General features: G+C 47.1%; 1 long non-coding RNA gene across 1 annotated transcript; it reads left to right on the forward strand.

Annotated features, from left to right (window-relative positions):
- The first annotated feature begins 743 nt into the window (after window positions 1-743).
- On the forward strand, window positions 744-1046 carry LOC137236039 (uncharacterized). Its single transcript, XR_010948226.1, has 2 exons — window positions 744-857; window positions 915-1046. It is a non-coding gene; the product is annotated as an uncharacterized lncRNA (long non-coding RNA).
- The last annotated feature ends 4592 nt before the right edge of the window (window positions 1047-5638 follow it).

Consider the following 5638-nt stretch of genomic DNA (forward strand, 5'->3'; position numbering starts at 1 on the left):
AACTACAACGCACAAGTTATATCCTTTTTGTATGGGCAAATAATGGCAGTGGCATCATTTAATGACTTGGAACTAATAGCCTTCATTTCCTGGCAGGGCATCTATACCCAAATCTCCAAGTATGTTAGCTTGTCGCTTCATCCCTTCACCTTTGGATTCTACATATCCTAAAGCGACAACTTTTTGCCACCTCCTTGTTAACAGCGGCATTTTCCGTGGCCACGGCCATCATAGTCTTCCGATTTTCCTCAGTCACATTCGTATTATATATCTAAGAAGTGAGGAACTCATTGCGCCGGCGTTGACGTAGTAATTCGTTTTCGCGTGTAAAATATGCGTGTGCCTTTGAGTTTACAGAGTTGCTGCTCAATGAAGCAACAGAATTAGCACAAATACATTTTGCGATCTAAAAATAGTCTGGCTTCATGGCTCGAAGTTTTAATGATTGTTTCTCCGTAGGAGGGTAGCGCAGCACACTGCGGTGCGAACGCGACTGATATGAAATTCGATTAATTCAATTAAATATGTATATTCAAGGAACATACAAATGTTGATTGAAATTCTGAGTATAACTTTTTGAATTGAATTACAAAGAGTGATTTAGCTAAAAATTGTGCTACGACACCAGTATGCACTGGTTTTTTTAAAAACCAGGTTACAAAGGGTGGTTTGGCTAAAAATTGTGCTACTACGCCAGTATGCACTGAGGAGGGCGAGAAAATTGCTTTAAGTCATCGTGTGGAGAAGCCTTGGCGTGAGGCAGGAGGCCGTTTACTTGGATGGGGTCAAATCTTTGGTGGTCAAACTATACAGCCTGTGTTGGACAGCAACCCGTTGATTGGAATTAATTTATGATGGTAAGTAGGCAGTAACGATAGCTAAGCCACCTTAATTTCAAATCCGTTAATTTAAAGGCGAAACCAAGTTGACCCGAGGAACTGCTTCCAATGCTACTACGGCCAAAAAACCAGAACCTGCGCACCACCTAACGGAGGATGGCAGAACCTGCGCCCAACAAAACGGACGCAAACAGATTTAAAAGGTAAGATGTTAATTATATTACCTTGCGGTAATAAAATGTTAGATGTTTTAAGACAAAATGGTGATTATTGATTCACTGGTATGCTGTGGCAGATAGTGGATCTGCAGTAGGGTTCTGTTGGCCTCGTTCGGGGTGAACGAGAGCGGGGTTATGTGGTTTGTTGGCTTCGTTCGGGGTGAACGAGAGCTGGGTTATGGGATTTGTTAGAACGGTTGGGAGTTACAGATCTTCCACACCCTCACTGGGGGGTGGTAGAAGGACCAATTTCGTGATTGGTCTGGTGGTGTTTGTCCCCTTGCCGTATCCAGTTCGACGACTCGAACTCGGTTATCGGGGCCATAATGAAGGTTGGCTATCCGACCTAGTCTCCATTCATTAGGGGGCAGATTATCCTCCTTAATGACGACTAGGTCTCCCTGTTTAAGGTTTGATTGTGGATGCTTCCACTTAACGCGCTTCTGCAGTTCGGTGAGGTACTCCGTTTTCCACCGCTTGCAGAAGGTTTGATGCAGCGCCTTAAGTTTTTCCCATCGATTGACGAGTGAAGCGCGATTCTCGCTGACGTCAATCTCGGGTGGCGCTAGTAGGTGGCCCCCGACTAGGAAGTGCCCGGGGGTGAGTGGCTCCAGGTTAGACGGGTCATTTGAAGATGGGCTCAGGGGTCGGGAGTTGAGACAGGATTCAATCCTACACAGGAGGGTGCTAAACTCCTCGAGAGTAAATTTATGATCCGATGCGATCTTCTTGAAATGGGTTTTGAAACTCTTGACTCCCGCTTCCCACAGTCCGCCCATATGAGGAGCAGCTGCTGGTATGAAATGCCATGTAAGGGTTTGGTGGGCATATTTAGAGAGGGTTTGGTTGCGCGCATCAACGAGGAATGCCTTGACCTCTGAGCGGAGAGCCCTCGACGCACCGACAAAGTTCGTTCCGTTGTCGGAATAGAGGTTTTTCGGGCATCCTCGTCTGGAGACAAACCGACTAAATGCTGCTAGAAACGCGGCGGTGCTGAGGTCGCTAGTCGCCTCTAAGTGGATCGCCTTAGTCGCAAAGCAGACGAATAGGCAGACGTAACCCTTAGACATGCGGCATCCTCGTCCGCTGTAAGACTTTATGTCAAACGGTCCTGCGAAATCCACCCCGGTGTTGGTAAATGCCCTGCTAAAGGTAGTGCGTTCCGCAGGGAGGGTTCCCATGAGTTGCGTCGGGGAACGTTTGCGGAATAGCGTACAGGCCTTGCAGTTGTGTATGATGGATCGGATCATGTTTTTGACCCGAGGTATCCAATACTGCGTGCGTAGGAGCCGCAGCATTAGTTGGTTTCCGCCATGTATGGAAATGGTGTGGACAAACTGGACCAGGAGACGGGTGAATCGGCAGGCGTAAGGGAGGATTATCGGGCGATGCTCGTCGACGGGAACGTCCCTGGATGCGTTGAGGCGACCCCCCACCCGAAGGAGATTGTCTTCGTCGATAAAGGGGTTTAGAGAGAGAATCTCGCTTTTGGTCGCGATGGGTTTCCTAGTTCTCAGAGAGCTTATTTCTGCGGCATAGTGGTTGGTTTGGGATATCCTTATGAGGCGGCTAGTCGTAGCCTTGATTTCGTCGGGCGAGATCTGGTGAGACTCTGCTTTAAAGGACATTTTAGTTTTTGGACGTGTTCTATTCGAGAATCGTATAATGTAGGAGATTACCCGCAACGCTCTTGATAGATCGGAAAACCGATCAAGAATATCCTCGCTATTGTTGATGTTCGTTGCTACATGCACTTGTACTCGTTTTTCTTCGATGTTTGTGTGGTACTCCTGTTCGCCTTGAGATGGCCATCTCGCTTTGCCTTCTTGCAGCCACGAGGATCCCTGCCACCACAAAGAGTTGTCGACTAGGTCCGTGGCTGGAAGTCCTCTGCTGGCTAATTCCGCTGGATTGGATGCGGACTCGACATGATGCCATGCTTTAGTTCCTACCTTCTCGACGATTTTCGTTACCCTGTGAGCTACAAATGTTGACCAGGAACACGGGGGCTTTCGAATCCATGCGAGGACGATGGTCGAATCTGTCCATAGGTGCATGTTAAATGTGCCTAAGTTCAGGTTCTCCATCACAGTTTCCAAAGTTTCTGCCAGCAAGACGGCACCGCATAACTCCAATCGTGGTAATGAAATTGTTTTTACTGGTGCCACCCTTGTTTTTGCTATGAGTAGACTAACGTATGTCCTGCCGTTGATCTTAGCTCGCACGTAAACCGTAGCCGCGTAGGCTTTTTCGGACACGTCACAGAAGCCGTGAATCTCTATATCGTTGGTTGGGGTGAAGTGCACCCACCGAGGTATACGAATCCGGTTAATGGCGGGGTACTCCTGCATGAAGGTTTGCCACCGATCTAGAGTGATTGTGGATACCGGTTCATCCCAATCCGTCCCCTCCAGCCAAATGTTCTGCATTAGTATCTTAGCTACGATGATAACTGGAGCAAGCCAGCCTAAAGGGTCGAAGAGTTTGGCGATGGCAGATAGGATCGCCCTTTTTGTTAAGATGTCCTGGTTTTCCATTGGTTTAGCTGTAAAATAGAAATAGTCGGAATGCGCGTTCCAACGGATGCCTAGGGTTTTTACCATGCTCACGTCCTCGAATTCCAGAAAGTCTTCCGTAAGCCTGTGAGGTTTGGGTATGCCCTGTAGTATCCTACTGCAATTAGATGTCCACTTTCGCAGAGGGAATCCTGCTGACTTTAATGCAGCTGTGATTTCATCGCGGGCCGTGATTGCTGCCTCGATGCTATGTCCCCCTGCAAGGACGTCATCGACGTACATACTGTTTCGCAAGATGTGCGCTGCGGTTGGCAGAGACGCCTCGACGTCATCAGAAAGTTGATGTAGGGTTCTGATCGCTAGATAGGGGGCACAATTTACCCCAAAAAGTTACCGTGTTGAGTTCAAACACGCTGACAGGGTCCTCTGCTTTGAGTCGAAAAACTATTCTTTGGTATTGGGTTTGATTTTCCTTTACCCAAATTTGCCTGTACATCTTCTCAATGTCGCTATTGAAGACGTACTTGTAGAATCTCCATCGGAGGAGCAGTATTGTTAAGTCGGATTGAAGTACTGGGCCGGTGTGTAGAACATCGTTCAGGCTTGTGCCATTGGATGTCGGGCATGACGCGTTGAACACGACCCTCACTTTAGTCGTTGTACTCTCTTCTTTGATAACCGCATGATGCGGCAAGAAGTAGCAATCAGATGATTGTGGTGGTACTACGGTGTGCACCTTAGACATATGCCCTAACGTGACGTATTCTGTCAGTACCCTATTGTATTCCGTTTGTAGGGCCGGTGTCTTGGCTAGGCGTGTCTCGTTCCGATAGAACTGAGAGCAGACGCTCTTAAGAGATGGGCCCAAACAGAGCGTTTTTGGGAAGTCTTGTTTGAATGGAAGGGCGACGGTGTATCTTCCATCTGAATTCCTTTCCGTCGTGTTCTTATATAGTGCCTCGCAATAGGCATTGTCTTCAGTCAGGGCCTTTTTTGTTGGTATGTTTTCAATTTCCCAGAAAGCGGTTAGTTGCTTGTCTAGGCTAATTTCGTTAAAAAATGATACTCGTGTATTGGTTGGGTGAGGTGCATCTGCACGACCGGTTAAAATCCAACCGAAGACGGTTTCTTGGGCGAGAAGCGTAGTTAGAACGTTCTTCCGTATACCGTTTAGTATGATCTGGGGATAAATATCGCCTCCAAGTATGAGGTCGACTGGTTCATTAACGAAGAACCTCTTATCTGCCAGAGTCAAATCAGGGAACGCTTGCTGAGTCGTTGCGCTCACTTGGCAAGTCGGAAGGTCCCCTGTTAATCGAGGCAGGACTAGGGCCACTGTATTGATGCTTACTAAGGGGTCTGTAAGCGAACCTAAGTTAATCGAGCATGATTCCTTTACCTGTGCAGATGGTGTATTACTTATTCCTGACACCTGCACATGCAAACGTTTGGACGGAAGGTTTATTCGCTTCTTTAGTCTTTCAGTTATGAAAGAGCATTCGGACCCAGAGTCTATAAGCGCTCTGGCGGAAAATTTCACTCCGTTGTGGATTATATTAACCCGTGCTGTTCCTAATAACACCGCTTTAGTGGTGTTAGCATGACACGAAGAGACGTTATTAGTATTATCTTGTCTTTTTTCAGACTCCATCCTTGCCCTAGCCTGCTGTGAGGTTGAAGGTGAATTGTCGGTGGCGTTTTGAGTCCACCTTTGAGGAGTTGTCTTTGATTGTGCTGTCGGAAGATGGAGCAAGGTGTTGTGCCTTGCATGGCACGTGCTGCAATTAAATTGGCTAGTGCATCGTGTCACGGTGTGTCCACCCGACAGACAATTCAGACAATAACTATTGTTTTTGATAAATTCTATTTTTCCTGACGTGGACAACCTACGGAATTTTTGGCAATTTCGTAATTTGTGCTCCGTACTGTTGCACATCTTACATGCCGACTTTGGTACGCTTGCTTGGTAAACCCAAAGTTTTGTAGAATTTTCCCTAGAATTCGAATTTTGACTTTTAGGTGCTTTTGTAGTTTTGTTACCCCTAAGATCGGAAACCGTCTCTAA

Source organism: Eurosta solidaginis, unplaced genomic scaffold (assembly GCF_040869045.1).
Source record: "Eurosta solidaginis isolate ZX-2024a unplaced genomic scaffold, ASM4086904v1 ctg00001263.1, whole genome shotgun sequence".
Lineage (NCBI taxonomy): Eukaryota > Metazoa > Arthropoda > Insecta > Diptera > Tephritidae > Eurosta > Eurosta solidaginis.